The sequence below is a fragment of the Anomaloglossus baeobatrachus genome, chromosome 4 (genome assembly GCF_048569485.1).
Source record: "Anomaloglossus baeobatrachus isolate aAnoBae1 chromosome 4, aAnoBae1.hap1, whole genome shotgun sequence".
Classification (NCBI taxonomy): domain Eukaryota; kingdom Metazoa; phylum Chordata; class Amphibia; order Anura; family Aromobatidae; genus Anomaloglossus; species Anomaloglossus baeobatrachus.
Window position 1 is genome coordinate 646206846 of NC_134356.1, and position 18505 is coordinate 646225350.

The following is an 18505-nucleotide window of genomic DNA, read 5'->3' on the forward strand; positions in this document are numbered from 1 at the left end:
TGAATTGACCTGTTAACTCCAGCTCAAATGAGGCAGGATTCAACTACTAAAATGAAAAACAGCTTTTTAGTGAAGGCAACACTCTTTTTTTTTTTTTTTTTTTTTTAAAACCCTATATGTTTTCTGCAACTCTGTGGAATATCCCATATTAATTAGCAAGCAGTTTTCTTAGTTTACTGGTTCAATTCCCGATAGGGGAGTGCCACTTTTTTCTGCAATAGTTCCTGCATTCAAAGGTCGACACATACCTTGCAGACAAAGTTAGTTTAGATTAAAATTGCTCTTTGCAGCGAAAAATGCTGACCACAAGAGCTTTTAGCCATTCATTCCATTCTTTTGCACAAAAAGCCATTTGAGCTCATATCGGAAATCATTCTTACCTTCGACTTCCAAATACTTGGTGTCAAGAGACTCAAACCCCTCAATATATTATTGTTGATTTTTGATACTCAGTGGAAACAAATGTGGCTCTCTAGACAAGATGGAGACAAAATCTCCAAAGAAAAGTGCCACATGTGAGGATCACAATCATGACCTTAAGAGTTTGAGATTGACGCGCCACCTATTATGCTAACAAGGAAAGCTTCTGTTGCAAACGTGCAGAAGTTGCTTACTCAAAGAAATAAAGTTCTTTTTTTCCACATCATCGACTACACAGAACAACATTTCCCATATGGTCTAGCGGTTAGGATTCCTGGTTCTCACCCAGGCGGCCCGGGTTCGACTCCCGTTATGGGAATGCAAATTTTTCTGTGCTTGTTTCGACATTCAAAGGCCGACGCAATTGGTTGGCCATTGTGGCCTGTCATTTGACCTAAAATTTCCTTACTTATCCATAGAATATTGGAACTGAATAGTAAAGTTTCTAGGCTCTCCTGCCAAAATAATGAGTAAACTACATACCGTCTGAGGAAAAAACTTACAATCTTCAGTATATTGAATTGACCTGTTAACTCCAGCTCAAATGAGGCAGGATTCAACTACTAAAATGAAAAACAGCTTTTTAGTGAAGGCAACACTCTTTTTTTTTTTTTTTTTAAAAACCTATATGTTTTCTGCAACTCTGTGGAATATCCCATATTAATTAGCAAGCAGTTTTCTTAGTTTACTGGTTCAATTCCCGATAGGGGAGTGCCACTTTTTTCTGCAATAGTTTCTGCATTCAAAGGTCGACACATACCTTGCAGACAAAATTAGTTTAGATTAAAATTGCTCTTTGCAGCGAAAAATGCTGACCACAAGAGCTTTTAGCCATTCATTCCATTCTGTTGCACAAAAAGCCATTTGAGCTCATATCGGAAATCATTCTTACCTTCGACTTCCAAATACTTGGTGTCAAGAGACTCAAACCCCTCAATATATTATTGTTGATTTTTGATACTCAGTGGAAACAAATGTGGCTCTCTAGACAAGATGGAGACAAAATCTCCAAAGAAAAGTGCCACATGTGAGGATCACAATTATGACCTTAAGAGTTTGAGATTGACGCGCCACCTATTGTGCTAACAAGGAAAGCTTCTGTTGCAAACGTGCAGAAGTTGCTTACTCAAAGAATTAAAGTTCTTTTTTTCCACATCATCGACTACACAGCACAACATTTCCCATATGGTCTAGCGGTTAGGATTCCTGGTTCTCACCCAGGCGGCCCGGGTTTGACTCCCGGTATGGGAATGCAAATTTTTCTGTGCTTGTTTCGACATTCAAAGGCCGACGCAATTGGTTGGCCATTGTGGCCTGTCATTTGACCTAAAATTTCCTTACTTATCCATAGAATATTGGAACTGAATGGTAAAGTTTCTAGGCTCTCCTGCCAAAGGTAATGAGTAAACTACATACCGTCTGAGGAAAAAACTTACAATCTTCAGAAATATTGAATTGACCTGTTAACTCCAGCTCAAATGAGGCAGGATTCAACTACTAAAATGAAAAACAGCTTTTTAGTGAAGGCAACACTCTTTTTTTTTTTTTAAACCCTATATGTTTTCTGCAACTCTGTGGAATATCCCATATTAATTAGCAAGCAGTTTTCTTAGTTTACTGGTTCAATTCCCGATAGGGGAGTGCCACTTTTTTCTGCAATAGTTCCTGCATTCAAAGGTCGACACATACCTTGCAGACAAAGTTAGTTTAGATTAAAATTGCTCTTTGCAGCGAAAAATGCTGACCACAAGAGCTTTTAGCCATTCATTCCATTCTTTTGCACAAAAAGCCATTTGAGCTCATATCGGAAATCATTCTTACCTTCGACTTCCAAATACTTGGTGTCAAGAGACTCAAACCCCTCAATATATTATTGTTGATTTTTGATACTCAGTGGAAACAAATGTGGCTCTCTAGACAAGATGGAGACAAAATCTCCAAAGAAAAGTGCCACATGTGAGGATCACAATCATGACCTTAAAAGTTTGAGATTGACGCGCCACCTATTATGCTAACAAGGAAAGCTTCTGTTGCAAACGTGCAGAAGTTGCTTACTCAAAGAAATAAAGTTCTTTTTTTCCACATCATCGACTACACAGAACAACATTTCCCATATGGTCTAGCGGTTAGGATTCCTGGTTCTCACCCAGGCGGCCCGGGTTCGACTCCCGTTATGGGAATGCAAATTTTTCTGTGCTTGTTTCGACATTCAAAGGCCGACGCAATTGGTTGGCCATTGTGGCCTGTCATTTGACCTAAAATTTCCTTACTTATCCATAGAATATTGGAACTGAATGGTAAAGTTTCTAGGCTCTCCTGCCAAAGATAATGAGTAAACTACATACCGTCTGAGGAAAAAACTTACAATCTTCAGTATATTGAATTGACCTGTTAACTCCAGCTCAAATGAGGCAGGATTCAACTACTAAAATGAAAAACAGCTTTTTAGTGAAGGCAACACTCTTTTTTTTTTTTTTTTTTTTTTAAAACCCTATATGTTTTCTGCAACTCTGTGGAATATCCCATATTAATTAGCAAGCAGTTTTCTTAGTTTACTGGTTCAATTCCCGATAGGGGAGTGCCACTTTTTTCTGCAATAGTTCCTGCATTCAAAGGTCGACACATACCTTGCAGACAAAGTTAGTTTAGATTAAAATTGCTCTTTGCAGCGAAAAATGCTGACCACAAGAGCTTTTAGCCATTCATTCCATTCTTTTGCACAAAAAGCCATTTGAGCTCATATCGGAAATCATTCTTACCTTCGACTTCCAAATACTTGGTGTCAAGAGACTCAAACCCCTCAATATATTATTGTTGATTTTTGATACTCAGTGGAAACAAATGTGGCTCTCTAGACAAGATGGAGACAAAATCTCCAAAGAAAAGTGCCACATGTGAGGATCACAATCATGACCTTAAGAGTTTGAGATTGACGCGCCACCTATTATGCTAACAAGGAAAGCTTCTGTTGCAAACGTGCAGAAGTTGCTTACTCAAAGAAATAAAGTTCTTTTTTTCCACATCATCGACTACACAGAACAACATTTCCCATATGGTCTAGCGGTTAGGATTCCTGGTTCTCACCCAGGCGGCCCGGGTTCGACTCCCGTTATGGGAATGCAAATTTTTCTGTGCTTGTTTCGACATTCAAAGGCCGACGCAATTGGTTGGCCATTGTGGCCTGTCATTTGACCTAAAATTTCCTTACTTATCCATAGAATATTGGAACTGAATAGTAAAGTTTCTAGGCTCTCCTGCCAAAATAATGAGTAAACTACATACCGTCTGAGGAAAAAACTTACAATCTTCAGTATATTGAATTGACCTGTTAACTCCAGCTCAAATGAGGCAGGATTCAACTACTAAAATGAAAAACAGCTTTTTAGTGAAGGCAACACTCTTTTTTTTTTTTTTTTTTTTTTTAAAACCCTATATGTTTTCTGCAACTCTGTGGAATATCCCATATTAATTAGCAAGCAGTTTTCTTAGTTTACTGGTTCAATTCCCGATAGGGGAGTGCCACTTTTTTCTGCAATAGTTTCTGCATTCAAAGGTCGACACATACCTTGCAGACAAAGTTAGTTTAGATTAAAATTGCTCTTTGCAGCGAAAAATGCTGACCACAAGAGCTTTTAGCCATTCATTCCATTCTGTTGCACAAAAAGCCATTTGAGCTCATATCGGAAATCATTCTTACCTTCGACTTCCAAATACTTGGTGTCAAGAGACTCAAACCCCTCAATATATTATTGTTGATTTTTGATACTCAGTGGAAACAAATGTGGCTCTCTAGACAAGATGGAGACAAAATCTCCAAAGAAAAGTGCCACATGTGAGGATCACAATTATGACCTTAAGAGTTTGAGATTGACGCGCCACCTATTGTGCTAACAAGGAAAGCTTCTGTTGCAAACGTGCAGAAGTTGCTTACTCAAAGAATTAAAGTTCTTTTTTTCCACATCATCGACTACACAGCACAACATTTCCCATATGGTCTAGCGGTTAGGATTCCTGGTTCTCACCCAGGCGGCCCGGGTTCGACTCCCGGTATGGGAATGCAAATTTTTCTGTGCTTGTTTCGACATTCAAAGGCCGACGCAATTGGTTGGCCATTGTGGCCTGTCATTTGACCTAAAATTTCCTTACTTATCCATAGAATATTGGAACTGAATGGTAAAGTTTCTAGGCTCTCCTGCCAAAGGTAATGAGTAAACTACATACCGTCTGAGGAAAAAACTTACAATCTTCAGAAATATTGAATTGACCTGTTAACTCCAGCTCAAATGAGGCAGGATTCAACTACTAAAATGAAAAACAGCTTTTTAGTGAAGGCAACACTCTTTTTTTTTTTTTAAACCCTATATGTTTTCTGCAACTCTGTGGAATATCCCATATTAATTAGCAAGCAGTTTTCTTAGTTTACTGGTTCAATTCCCGATAGGGGAGTGCCACTTTTTTCAGCAATAGTTCCTGCATTCAAAGGTCAACACATACCTTGCAGACAAAGTTAGTTTAGATTAAAATTGCTCTTTGCAGCGAAAAATGCTGACCACAAGAGCTTTTAGCCATTCATTCCATTCTTTTGCACAAAAAGCCATTTGAGCTCATATCGGAAATCATTCTTACCTTCGACTTCCAAATACTTGGTGTCAAGAGACTCAAACCCCTCAATATATTATTGTTGATTTTTGATACTCAGTGGAAACAAATGTGGCTCTCTAGACAAGATGGAGACAAAATCTCCAAAGAAAAGTGCCACATGTGAGGATCACAATCATGACCTTAAAAGTTTGAGATTGACGCGCCACCTATTATGCTAACAAGGAAAGCTTCTGTTGCAAACGTGCAGAAGTTGCTTACTCAAAGAAATAAAGTTCTTTTTTTCCACATCATCGACTACACAGAACAACATTTCCCATATGGTCTAGCGGTTAGGATTCCTGGTTCTCACCCAGGCGGCCCGGGTTCGACTCCCGTTATGGGAATGCAAATTTTTCTGTGCTTGTTTCGACATTCAAAGGCCGACGCAATTGGTTGGCCATTGTGGCCTGTCATTTGACCTAAAATTTCCTTACTTATCCATAGAATATTGGAACTGAATGGTAAAGTTTCTAGGCTCTCCTGCCAAAGATAATGAGTAAACTACATACCGTCTGAGGAAAAAACTTACAATCTTCAGTATATTGAATTGACCTGTTAACTCCAGCTCAAATGAGGCAGGATTCAACTACTAAAATGAAAAACAGCTTTTTAGTGAAGGCAACACTCTTTTTTTTTTTTTTTTTTTTTTTTTAAACCCTATATGTTTTCTGCAACTCTGTGGAATATCCCATATTATTTAGCAAGCAGTTTTCTTAGTTTACTGGTTCAATTCCCGATAGGGGAGTGCCACTTTTTTCTGCAATAGTTCCTGCATTCAAAGGTCGACACATACCTTGCAGACAAAGTTAGTTTAGATTAAAATTGCTCTTTGCAGCGAAAAATGCTGACCACAAGAGCTTTTAGCCATTCATTCCATTCTTTTGCACAAAAAGCCATTTGAGCTCATATCGGAAATCATTCTTACCTTCGACTTCCAAATACTTGGTGTCAAGAGACTCAAACCCCTCAATATATTATTGTTGATTTTTGATACTCAGTGGAAACAAATGTGGCTCTCTAGACAAGATGGAGACAAAATCTCCAAAGAAAAGTGCCACATGTGAGGATCACAATCATGACCTTAAGAGTTTGAGATTGACGCGCCACCTATTATGCTAACAAGGAAAGCTTCTGTTGCAAACGTGCAGAAGTTGCTTACTCAAAGAAATAAAGTTCTTTTTTTCCACATCATCGACTACACAGAACAACATTTCCCATATGGTCTAGCGGTTAGGATTCCTGGTTCTCACCCAGGCGGCCCGGGTTCGACTCCCGTTATGGGAATGCAAATTTTTCTGTGCTTGTTTCGACATTCAAAGGCCGACGCAATTGGTTGGCCATTGTGGCCTGTCATTTGACCTAAAATTTCCTTACTTATCCATAGAATATTGGAACTGAATAGTAAAGTTTCTAGGCTCTCCTACCAAAATAATGAGTAAACTACATACCGTCTGAGGAAAAAACTTACAATCTTCAGTATATTGAATTGACCTGTTAACTCCAGCTCAAATGAGGCAGGATTCAACTACTAAAATGAAAAACAGCTTTTTAGTGAAGGCAACACTCTTTTTTTTTTTTTTTTTTAAAACCCTATATGTTTTCTGCAACTCTGTGGAATATCCCATATTAATTAGCAAGCAGTTTTCTTAGTTTACTGGTTCAATTCCCGATAGGGGAGTGCACTTTTTTCTGCAATAGTTCCTGCATTCAAAGGTCGACACATACCTTGCAGACAAAGTTAGTTTAGATTAAAATTGCTCTTTGCAGCGAAAAATGCTGACCACAAGAGCTTTTAGCCATTCATTCCATTCTTTTGCACAAAAAGCCATTTGAGCTCATATCGGAAATCATTCTTACCTTCGACTTCCAAATACTTGGTGTCAAGAGACTCAAACCCCTCAATATATTATTGTTGATTTTTGATACTCAGTGGAAACAAATGTGGCTCTCTAGACAAGATGGAGACAAAATCTCCAAAGAAAAGTGCCACATGTGAGGATCACAATCATGACCTTAAGAGTTTGAGATTGACGCGCCACCTATTATGCTAACAAGGAAAGCTTCTGTTGCAAACGTGCAGAAGTTGCTTACTCAAAGAAATAAAGTTCTTTTTTTCCACATCATCGACTACACAGAACAACATTTCCCATATGGTCTAGCGGTTAGGATTCCTGGTTCTCACCCAGGCGGCCCGGGTTCGACTCCCGTTATGGGAATGCAAATTTTTCTGTGCTTGTTTCGACATTCAAAGGCCGAAGCAATTGGTTGGCCATTGTGGCCTGTCATTTGACCTAAAATTTCCTTACTTATCCATAGAATATTGGAACTGAATAGTAAAGTTTCTAGGCTCTCCTGCCAAAATAATGAGTAAACTACATACCGTCTGAGGAAAAAACTTACAATCTTCAGTATATTGAATTGACCTGTTAACTCCAGCTCAAATGAGGCAGGATTCAACTACTAAAATGAAAAACAGCTTTTTAGTGAAGGCAACACTCTTTTTTTTTTTTTTTTTTTAAAACCCTATATGTTTTCTGCAACTCTGTGGAATATCCCATATTAATTAGCAAGCAGTTTTCTTAGTTTACTGGTTCAATTCCCGATAGGGGAGTGCCACTTTTTTCTGCAATAGTTTCTGCATTCAAAGGTCGACACATACCTTGCAGACAAAGTTAGTTTAGATTAAAATTGCTCTTTGCAGCGAAAAATCCTGACCACAAGAGCTTTTAGCCATTCATTCCATTCTGTTGCACAAAAAGCCATTTGAGCTCATATCGGAAATCATTCTTACCTTCGACTTCCAAATACTTGGTGTCAAGAGACTCAAACCCCTCAATATATTATTGTTGATTTTTGATACTCAGTGGAAACAAATGTGGCTCTCTAGACAAGATGGAGACAAAATCTCCAAAGAAAAGTGCCACATGTGAGGATCACAATTATGACCTTAAGAGTTTGAGATTGACGCGCCACCTATTGTGCTAACAAGGAAAGCTTCTGTTGCAAACGTGCAGAAGTTGCTTACTCAAAGAATTAAAGTTCTTTTTTTCCACATCATCGACTACACAGCACAACATTTCCCATATGGTCTAGCGGTTAGGATTCCTGGTTCTCACCCAGGCGGCCCGGGTTCGACTCCCGGTATGGGAATGCAAGTTTTTCTGTGCTTGTTTCGACATTCAAAGGCCGACGCAATTGGTTGGCCATTGTGGCCTGTCATTTGACCTAAAATTTCCTTACTTATCCATAGAATATTGGAACTGAATGGTAAAGTTTCTAGGCTCTCCTGCCAAAGGTAATGAGTAAACTACATACCGTCTGAGGAAAAAACTTACAATCTTCAGTATATTGAATTGACCTGTTAACTCCAGCTCAAATGAGGCAGGATTCAACTACTAAAATGAAAAACAGCTTTTTAGTGAAGGCAACACTCTTTTTTTTTTTTTAAACCCTATATGTTTTCTGCAACTCTGTGGAATATCCCATATTAATTAGCAAGCAGTTTTCTTAGTTTACTGGTTCAATTCCCGATAGGGGAGTGCCACTTTTTTCTGCAATAGTTCCTGCATTCAAAGGTCGACACATACCTTGCAGACAAAGTTAGTTTAGATTAAAATTGCTCTTTGCAGCGAAAAATGCTGACCACAAGAGCTTTTAGCCATTCATTCCATTCTTTTGCACAAAAAGCCATTTGAGCTCATATCGGAAATCATTCTTACCTTCGACTTCCAAATACTTGGTGTCAAGAGACTCAAACCCCTCAATATATTATTGTTGATTTTTGATACTCAGTGGAAACAAATGTGGCTCTCTAGACAAGATGGAGACAAAATCTCCAAAGAAAAGTGCCACATGTGAGGATCACAATCATGACCTTAAGAGTTTGAGATTGACGCGCCACCTATTATGCTAACAAGGAAAGCTTCTGTTGCAAACGTGCAGAAGTTGCTTACTCAAAGAAATAAAGTTCTTTTTTTCCACATCATCGACTACACAGAACAACATTTCCCATATGGTCTAGCGGTTAGGATTCCTGGTTCTCACCCAGGCGGCCCGGGTTCGACTCCCGTTATGGGAATGCAAATTTTTCTGTGCTTGTTTCGACATTCAAAGGCCGACGCAATTGGTTGGCCATTGTGGCCTGTCATTTGACCTAAAATTTCCTTACTTATCCATAGAATATTGGAACTGAATAGTAAAGTTTCTAGGCTCTCCTGCCAAAATAATGAGTAAACTACATACCGTCTGAGGAAAAAACTTACAATCTTCAGTATATTGAATTGACCTGTTAACTCCAGCTCAAATGAGGCAGGATTCAACTACTAAAATGAAAAACAGCTTTTTAGTGAAGGCAACACTCTTTTTTTTTTTTTTTTTTTAAAACCCTATATGTTTTCTGCAACTCTGTGGAATATCCCATATTAATTAGCAAGCAGTTTTCTTAGTTTACTGGTTCAATTCCCGATAGGGGAGTGCCACTTTTTTCTGCAATAGTTTCTGCATTCAAAGGTCGACACATACCTTGCAGACAAAGTTAGTTTAGATTAAAATTGCTCTTTGCAGCGAAAAATGCTGACCACAAGAGCTTTTAGCCATTCATTCCATTCTGTTGCACAAAAAGCCATTTGAGCTCATATCGGAAATCATTCTTACCTTCGACTTCCAAATACTTGGTGTCAAGAGACTCAAACCCCTCAATATATTATTGTTGATTTTTGATACTCAGTGGAAACAAATGTGGCTCTCTAGACAAGATGGAGACAAAATCTCCAAAGAAAAGTGCCACATGTGAGGATCACAATCATGACCTTAAGAGTTTGAGATTGACGCGCCACCTATTATGCTAACAAGGAAAGCTTCTGTTGCAAACGTGCAGAAGTTGCTTACTCAAAGAAATAAAGTTCTTTTTTTCCACATCATCGACTACACAGAACAACATTTCCCATATGGTCTAGCGGTTAGGATTCCTGGTTCTCACCCAGGCGGCCCGGGTTCGACTCCCGTTATGGGAATGCAAATTTTTCTGTGCTTGTTTCGACATTCAAAGGCCGACGCAATTGGTTGGCCATTGTGGCCTGTCATTTGACCTAAAATTTCCTTACTTATCCATAGAATATTGGAACTGAATAGTAAAGTTTCTAGGCTCTCCTGCCAAAATAATGAGTAAACTACATACCGTCTGAGGAAAAAACTTACAATCTTCAGTATATTGAATTGACCTGTTAACTCCAGCTCAAATGAGGCAGGATTCAACTACTAAAATGAAAAACAGCTTTTTAGTGAAGGCAACACTCTTTTTTTTTTTTTTTTTTTTTTAAAACCCTATATGTTTTCTGCAACTCTGTGGAATATCCCATATTAATTAGCAAGCAGTTTTCTTAGTTTACTGGTTCAATTCCCGATAGGGGAGTGCCACTTTTTTCTGCAATAGTTTCTGCATTCAAAGGTCGACACATACCTTGCAGACAAAGTTAGTTTAGATTAAAATTGCTCTTTGCAGCGAAAAATGCTGACCACAAGAGCTTTTAGCCATTCATTCCATTCTTTTGCACAAAAAGCCATTTGAGCTCATATCGGAAATCATTCTTACCTTCGACTTCCAAATACTTGGTGTCAAGAGACTCAAACCCCTCAATATATTATTGTTGATTTTTGATACTCAGTGGAAACAAATGTGGCTCTCTAGACAAGATGGAGACAAAATCTCCAAAGAAAAGTGCCACATGTGAGGATCACAATCATGACCTTAAGAGTTTGAGATTGACGCGCCACCTATTATGCTAACAAGGAAAGCTTCTGTTGCAAACGTGCAGAAGTTGCTTACTCAAAGAAATAAAGTTCTTTTTTTCCACATCATCGACTACACAGAACAACATTTCCCATTTGGTCTAGCGGTTAGGATTCCTGGTTCTCACCCAGGCGGCCCGGGTTCGACTCCCGTTATTTTTCTGTGCTTGTTTCGACATTCAAAGGCCGACGCAATTGGTTGGCCATTGTGGCCTGTCATTTGACCTAAAATTTCCTTACTTATCCATAGAATATTGGAACTGAATAGTAAAGTTTCTAGGCTCTCCTGCCAAAATAATGAGTAAACTACATACCGTCTGAGGAAAAAACTTACAATCTTCAGTATATTGAATTGACCTGTTAACTCCAGCTCAAATGAGGCAGGATTCAACTACTAAAATGAAAAACAGCTTTTTAGTGAAGGCAACACTCTTTTTTTTTTTTTTTTTTTTTTTTAAAACCCTATATGTTTTCTGCAACTCTGTGGAATATCCCATATTAATTAGCAAGCAGTTTTCTTAGTTTACTGGTTCAATTCCCGATAGGGGAGTGCCTCTTTTTTCTGCAATAGTTTCTGCATTCAAAGGTCGACACATACCTTGCAGACAAAGTTAGTTTAGATTAAAATTGCTCTTTGCAGCGAAAAATGCTGACCACAAGAGCTTTTAGCCATTCATTCCATTCTGTTGCACAAAAAGCCATTTGAGCTCATATCGGAAATCATTCTTACCTTCGACTTCCAAATACTTGGTGTCAAGAGACTCAAACCCCTCAATATATTATTGTTGATTTTTGATACTCAGTGGAAACAAATGTGGCTCTCTAGACAAGATGGAGACAAAATCTCCAAAGAAAAGTGCCACATGTGAGGATCACAATCATGACCTTAAGAGTTTGAGATTGACGCGCCACCTATTATGCTAACAAGGAAAGCTTCTGTTGCAAACGTGCAGAAGTTGCTTACTCAAAGAATTAAAGTTCTTTTTTTCCACATCATCGACTACACAGCACAACATTTCCCATATGGTCTAGCGGTTAGGATTCCTGGTTCTCACCCAGGCGGCCCGGGTTCGACTCCCGGTATGGGAATGCAAATTTTTCTGTGCTTGTTTCGACATTCAAAGGCCGACGCAATTGGTTGGCCATTGTGGCCTGTCATTTGACCTAAAATTTCCTTACTTATCCATAGAATATTGGAACTGAATGGTAAAGTTTCTAGGCTCTCCTGCCAAAGGTAATGAGTAAACTACATACCGTCTGAGGAAAATACTTACAATCTTCAGTATATTGAATTGACCTGTTAACTCCAGCTCAAATGAGGCAGGATTCAACTACTAAAATGAAAAACAGCTTTTTAGTGAAGGCAACACTCTTTTTTTTTTTTTTTTTTAAAACCCTATATGTTTTCTGCAACTCTGTGGAATATCCCATATTAATTAGCAAGCAGTTTTCTTAGTTTACTGGTTCAATTCCCGATAGGGGAGTGCCACTTTTTTCTGCAATAGTTCCTGCATTCAAAGGTCGACACATACCTTGCAGACAAAGTTAGTTTAGATTAAAATTGCTCTTTGCAGCGAAAAATGCTGACCACAAGAGCTTTTAGCCATTCATTCCATTCTTTTGCACAAAAAGCCATTTGAGCTCATATCGGAAATCATTCTTACCTTCGACTTCCAAATACTTGGTGTCAAGAGACTCAAACCCCTCAATATATTATTGTTGATTTTTGATACTCAGTGGAAACAAATGTGGCTCTCTAGACAAGATGGAGACAAAATCTCCAAAGAAAAGTGCCACATGTGAGGATCACAATCATGACCTTAAGAGTTTGAGATTGACGCGCCACCTATTATGCTAACAAGGAAAGCTTCTGTTGCAAACGTGCAGAAGTTGCTTACTCAAAGAAATAAAGTTCTTTTTTTCCACATCATCGACTACACAGAACAACATTTCCCATATGGTCTAGCGGTTAGGATTCCTGGTTCTCACCCAGGCGGCCCGGGTTCGACTCCCGTTATGGGAATGCAAATTTTTCTGTGCTTGTTTCGACATTCAAAGGCCGACGCAATTGGTTGGCCATTGTGGCCTGTCATTTGACCTAAAATTTCCTTACTTATCCATAGAATATTGGAACTGAATAGTTAAGTTTCTAGGCTCTCCTGCCAAAATAATGAGTAAACTACATACCGTCTGAGGAAAAAACTTACAATCTTCAGTATATTGAATTGACCTGCTAACTCCAGCTCAAATGAGGCAGGATTCAACTACTAAAATGAAAAACAGCTTTTTAGTGAAGGCAACACTCTTTTTTTTTTTTTTTGTTTTTTAAAACACTATATGTTTTCTGCAACTCTGTGGAATATCCCATATTAATTAGCAAGCAGTTTTCTTAGTTTACTGGTTCAATTCCCGATAGGGGAGTGCCACTTTTTTCTGCAATAGTTTCTGCATTCAAAGGTCGACACATACCTTGCAGACAAAGTTAGTTTAGATTAAAATTGCTCTTTGCAGCGAAAAATGCTGACCACAAGAGCTTTTAGCCATTCATTCCATTCTGTTGCACAAAAAGCCATTTGAGCTCATATCGGAAATCATTCTTACCTTCGACTTCCAAATACTTGGTGTCAAGAGACTCAAACCCCTCAATATATTATTGTTGATTTTTGATACTCAGTGGAAACAAATGTGGCTCTCTAGACAAGATGGAGACAAAATCTCCAAAGAAAAGTGCCACATGTGAGGATCACAATTATGACCTTAAGAGTTTGAGATTGACGCGCCACCTATTGTGCTAACAAGGAAAGCTTCTGTTGCAAACGTGCAGAAGTTGCTTACTCAAAGAATTAAAGTTCTTTTTTTCCACATCATCGACTACACAGCACAACATTTCCCATATGGTCTAGCGGTTAGGATTCCTGGTTCTCACCCAGGCGGCCCGGGTTCGACTCCCGGTATGGGAATGCAAATTTTTCTGTGCTTGTTTCGACATTCAAAGGCCGACGCAATTGGTTGGCCATTGTGGCCTGTCATTTGACCTAAAATTTCCTTACTTATCCATAGAATATTGGAACTGAATGGTAAAGTTTCTAGGCTCTCCTGCCAAAGGTAATGAGTAAACTACATACCGTCTGAGGAAAAAACTTACAATCTTCAGTATATTGAATTGACCTGTTAACTCCAGCTCAAATGAGGCAGGATTCAACTACTAAAATGAAAAACAGCTTTTTAGTGAAGGCAACACTCTTTTTTTTTTTTTAAACCCTATATGTTTTCTGCAACTCTGTGGAATATCCCATATTAATTAGCAAGCAGTTTTCTTAGTTTACTGGTTCAATTCCCGATAGGGGAGTGCCACTTTTTTCTGCAATAGTTCCTGCATTCAAAGGTCGACACATACCTTGCAGACAAAGTTAGTTTAGATTAAAATTGCTCTTTGCAGCGAAAAATGCTGACCACAAGAGCTTTTAGCCATTCATTCCATTCTTTTGCACAAAAAGCCATTTGAGCTCATATCGGAAATCATTCTTACCTTCGACTTCCAAATACTTGGTGTCAAGAGACTCAAACCCCTCAATATATTATTGTTGATTTTTGATACTCAGTGGAAACAAATGTGGCTCTCTAGACAAGATGGAGACAAAATCTCCAAAGAAAAGTGCCACATGTGAGGATCACAATCATGACCTTAAAAGTTTGAGATTGACGCGCCACCTATTATGCTAACAAGGAAAGCTTCTGTTGCAAACGTGCAGAAGTTGCTTACTCAAAGAAATAAAGTTCTTTTTTTCCACATCATCGACTACACAGAACAACATTTCCCATATGGTCTAGCGGTTAGGATTCCTGGTTCTCACCCAGGCGGCCCGGGTTCGACTCCCGTTATGGGAATGCAAATTTTTCTGTGCTTGTTTCGACATTCAAAGGCCGAAGCAATTGGTTGGCCATTGTGGCCTGTCATTTGACCTAAAATTTCCTTACTTATCCATAGAATATTGGAACTGAATGGTAAAGTTTCTAGGCTCTCCTGCCAAAGATAATGAGTAAACTACATACCGTCTGAGGAAAAAACTTACAATCTTCAGTATATTGAATTGACCTGTTAACTCCAGCTCAAATGAGGCAGGATTCAACTACTAAAATGAAAAACAGCTTTTTAGTGAAGGCAACACTCTTTTTTTTTTTTTTTTTTTTTTTTAAACCCTATATGTTTTCTGCAACTCTGTGGAATATCCCATATTATTTAGCAAGCAGTTTTCTTAGTTTACTGGTTCAATTCCCGATAGGGGAGTGCCACTTTTTTCTGCAATAGTTCCTGCATTCAAAGGTCGACACATACCTTGCAGACAAAGTTAGTTTAGATTAAAATTGCTCTTTGCAGCGAAAAATGCTGACCACAAGAGCTTTTAGCCATTCATTCCATTCTTTTGCACAAAAAGCCATTTGAGCTCATATCGGAAATCATTCTTACCTTCGACTTCCAAATACTTGGTGTCAAGAGACTCAAACCCCTCAATATATTATTGTTGATTTTTGATACTCAGTGGAAACAAATGTGGCTCTCTAGACAAGATGGAGACAAAATCTCCAAAGAAAAGTGCCACATGTGAGGATCACAATCATGACCTTAAGAGTTTGAGATTGACGCGCCACCTATTATGCTAACAAGGAAAGCTTCTGTTGCAAACGTGCAGAAGTTGCTTACTCAAAGAAATAAAGTTCTTTTTTTCCACATCATCGACTACACAGAACAACATTTCCCATATGGTCTAGCGGTTAGGATTCCTGGTTCTCACCCAGGCGGCCCGGGTTCGACTCCCGTTATGGGAATGCAAATTTTTCTGTGCTTGTTTCGACATTCAAAGGCCGACGCAATTGGTTGGCCATTGTGGCCTGTCATTTGACCTAAAATTTCCTTACTTATCCATAGAATATTGGAACTGAATAGTAAAGTTTCTAGGCTCTCCTGCCAAAATAATGAGTAAACTACATACCGTCTGAGGAAAAAACTTACAATCTTCAGTATATTGAATTGACCTGTTAACTCCAGCTCAAATGAGGCAGGATTCAACTACTAAAATGAAAAACAGCTTTTTAGTGAAGGCAACACTCTTTTTTTTTTTTTTTTTTTAAAACCCTATATGTTTTCTGCAACTCTGTGGAATATCCCATATTAATTAGCAAGCAGTTTTCTTAGTTTACTGGTTCAATTCCCGATAGGGGAGTGCCACTTTTTTCTGCAATAGTTTCTGCATTCAAAGGTCGACACATACCTTGCAGACAAAGTTAGTTTAGATTAAAATTGCTCTTTGCAGCGAAAAATGCTGACCACAAGAGCTTTTAGCCATTCATTCCATTCTGTTGCACAAAAAGCCATTTGAGCTCATATCGGAAATCATTCTTACCTTCGACTTCCAAATACTTGGTGTCAAGAGACTCAAACCCCTCAATATATTATTGTTGATTTTTGATACTCAGTGGAAACAAATGTGGCTCTCTAGACAAGATGGAGACAAAATCTCCAAAGAAAAGTGCCACATGTGAGGATCACAATTATGACCTTAAGAGTTTGAGATTGACGTGCCACCTATTGTGCTAACAAGGAAAGCTTCTGTTGCAAACGTGCAGAAGTTGCTTACTCAAAGAATTAAAGTTCTTTTTTTCCACATCATCGACTACACAGCACAACATTTCCCATATGGTCTAGCGGTTAGGATTCCTGGTTCTCACCCAGGCGGCCCGGGTTCGACTCCCGGTATGGGAATGCAAATTTTTCTGTGCTTGTTTCGACATTCAAAGGCCGACGCAATTGGTTGGCCATTGTGGCCTGTCATTTGACCTAAAATTTCCTTACTTATCCATAGAATATTGGAACTGAATGGTAAAGTTTCTAGGCTCTCCTGCCAAAGGTAATGAGTAAACTACATACCGTCTGAGGAAAAAACTTACAATCTTCAGTATATTGAATTGACCTGTTAACTCCAGCTCAAATGAGGCAGGATTCAACTACTAAAATGAAAAACAGCTTTTTAGTGAAGGCAACACTCTTTTTTCTTTTTTTAAACCCTATATGTTTTCTGCAACTCTGTGGAATATCCCATATTAATTAGCAAGCAGTTTTCTTAGTTTACTGGTTCAATTACCGATAGGGGAGTGCCACTTTTTTCTGCAATAGTTCCTGCATTCAAAGGTCGACACATACCTTGCAGACAAAGTTAGTTTAGATTAAAATTGCTCTTTGCAGCGAAAAATGCTGACCACAAGAGCTTTTAGCCATTCATTCCATTCTTTTGCACAAAAAGCCATTTGAGCTCATATCGGAAATCATTCTTACCTTCGACTTCCAAATACTTGGTGTCAAGAGACTCAAACCCCTCAATATATTATTGTTGATTTTTGATACTCAGTGGAAACAAATGTGGCTCTCTAGACAAGATGGAGACAAAATCTCCAAAGAAAAGTGCCACATGTGAGGATCACAATCATGACCTTAAAAGTTTGAGATTGACGAGCCACCTATTATGCTAACAAGGAAAGCTTCTGTTGCAAACGTGCAGAAGTTGCTTACTCAAAGAAATAAAGTTATTTTTTTCCACATCATCGACTACACAGAACAACATTTCCCATATGGTCTAGCGGTTAGGATTCCTGGTTCTCACCCAGGCGGCCCGGGTTCGACTCCCGTTATGGGAATGCAAATTTTTCTGTGCTTGTTTCGACATTCAAAGGCCGACGCAATTGGTTGGCCATTGTGGCCTGTCATTTGACCTAAAATTTCCTTACTTATCCATAGAATATTGGAACTGAATGGTAAAGTTTCTAGGCTCTCCTGCCAAAATAATGAGTAAACTACATACCGTCTGAGGAAAAAACTTACAATCTTCAGTATATTGAATTGACCTGTTAACTCCAGCTCAAATGAGGCAGGATTCAACTACTAAAATGAAAATCAGCTTTTTAGTGAATGCAACACTCTTTTTTTTTTTTTTAAAACCCTATATGTTTTCTGCAACTCTGTGGAATATCCCATATTAATTAGCAAGCAGTTTTCTTAGTTTACTGGTTCAATTCCTGATAGGGGAGTGCCACTTTTTTCTGCAATAGTTTCTGCATTCAAAGGTCGACACATACCTTGCAGACAAAGTTAGTTTAGATTAAAATTGCTCTTTGCAGCGAAAAATGCTGACCACAAGAGCTTTTAGCCATTCATTCCATTCTGTTGCACAAAAAGCCATTTGAGCTCATATCGGAAATCATTCTTACCTTCGACTTCCAAATACTTGGTGTCAAGAGACTCAAACCCCTCAATATATTATTGTTGATTTTTGATACTCAGTGGAAACAAATGTGGCTCTCTAGACAAGATGGAGACAAAATCTCCAAAGAAAAGTGCCACATGTGAGGATCACAATTATGACCTTAAGAGTTTGAGATTGACGCGCCACCTATTGTGCTAACAAGGAAAGCTTCTGTTGCAAACGTGCAGAAGTTGCTTACTCAAAGAATTAAAGTTCTTTTTTTCCACATCATCGACTACACAGCACAACATTTCCCATGTGGTCTAGCGGTTAGGATTCCTGGTTCTCACCCAGGCGGCCCGGGTTCGACTCTCGGTATGGGAATGCAAATTTTCTGTGCTTGTTTCGACATTCAAAGGCCG

At 38.7% G+C, this 18505-nt stretch overlaps 5 non-coding genes across 5 annotated transcripts; all 5 read left to right on the top strand.

The window, feature by feature from the left end:
* Positions 1-4404: 4404 nt before the first annotated feature.
* TRNAE-CUC (transfer RNA glutamic acid (anticodon CUC)) lies at positions 4405-4476 on the top strand. The gene has a single exon. It is a non-coding gene; the product is annotated as a tRNA-Glu (tRNA).
* Positions 4477-8139: 3663 nt separating this feature from the next.
* Positions 8140-8211, top strand: TRNAE-CUC (transfer RNA glutamic acid (anticodon CUC)). The gene has a single exon. It is a non-coding gene; the product is annotated as a tRNA-Glu (tRNA).
* A 3654-nt stretch (positions 8212-11865) lies between these two features.
* TRNAE-CUC (transfer RNA glutamic acid (anticodon CUC)) lies at positions 11866-11937 on the top strand. Its single transcript has one exon. It is a non-coding gene; the product is annotated as a tRNA-Glu (tRNA).
* Positions 11938-13736: 1799 nt separating this feature from the next.
* On the top strand, positions 13737-13808 carry TRNAE-CUC (transfer RNA glutamic acid (anticodon CUC)). Its single transcript has one exon. It is a non-coding gene; the product is annotated as a tRNA-Glu (tRNA).
* Positions 13809-16537: 2729 nt separating this feature from the next.
* TRNAE-CUC (transfer RNA glutamic acid (anticodon CUC)) lies at positions 16538-16609 on the top strand. The gene has a single exon. It is a non-coding gene; the product is annotated as a tRNA-Glu (tRNA).
* The last annotated feature ends 1896 nt before the right edge of the window (positions 16610-18505 follow it).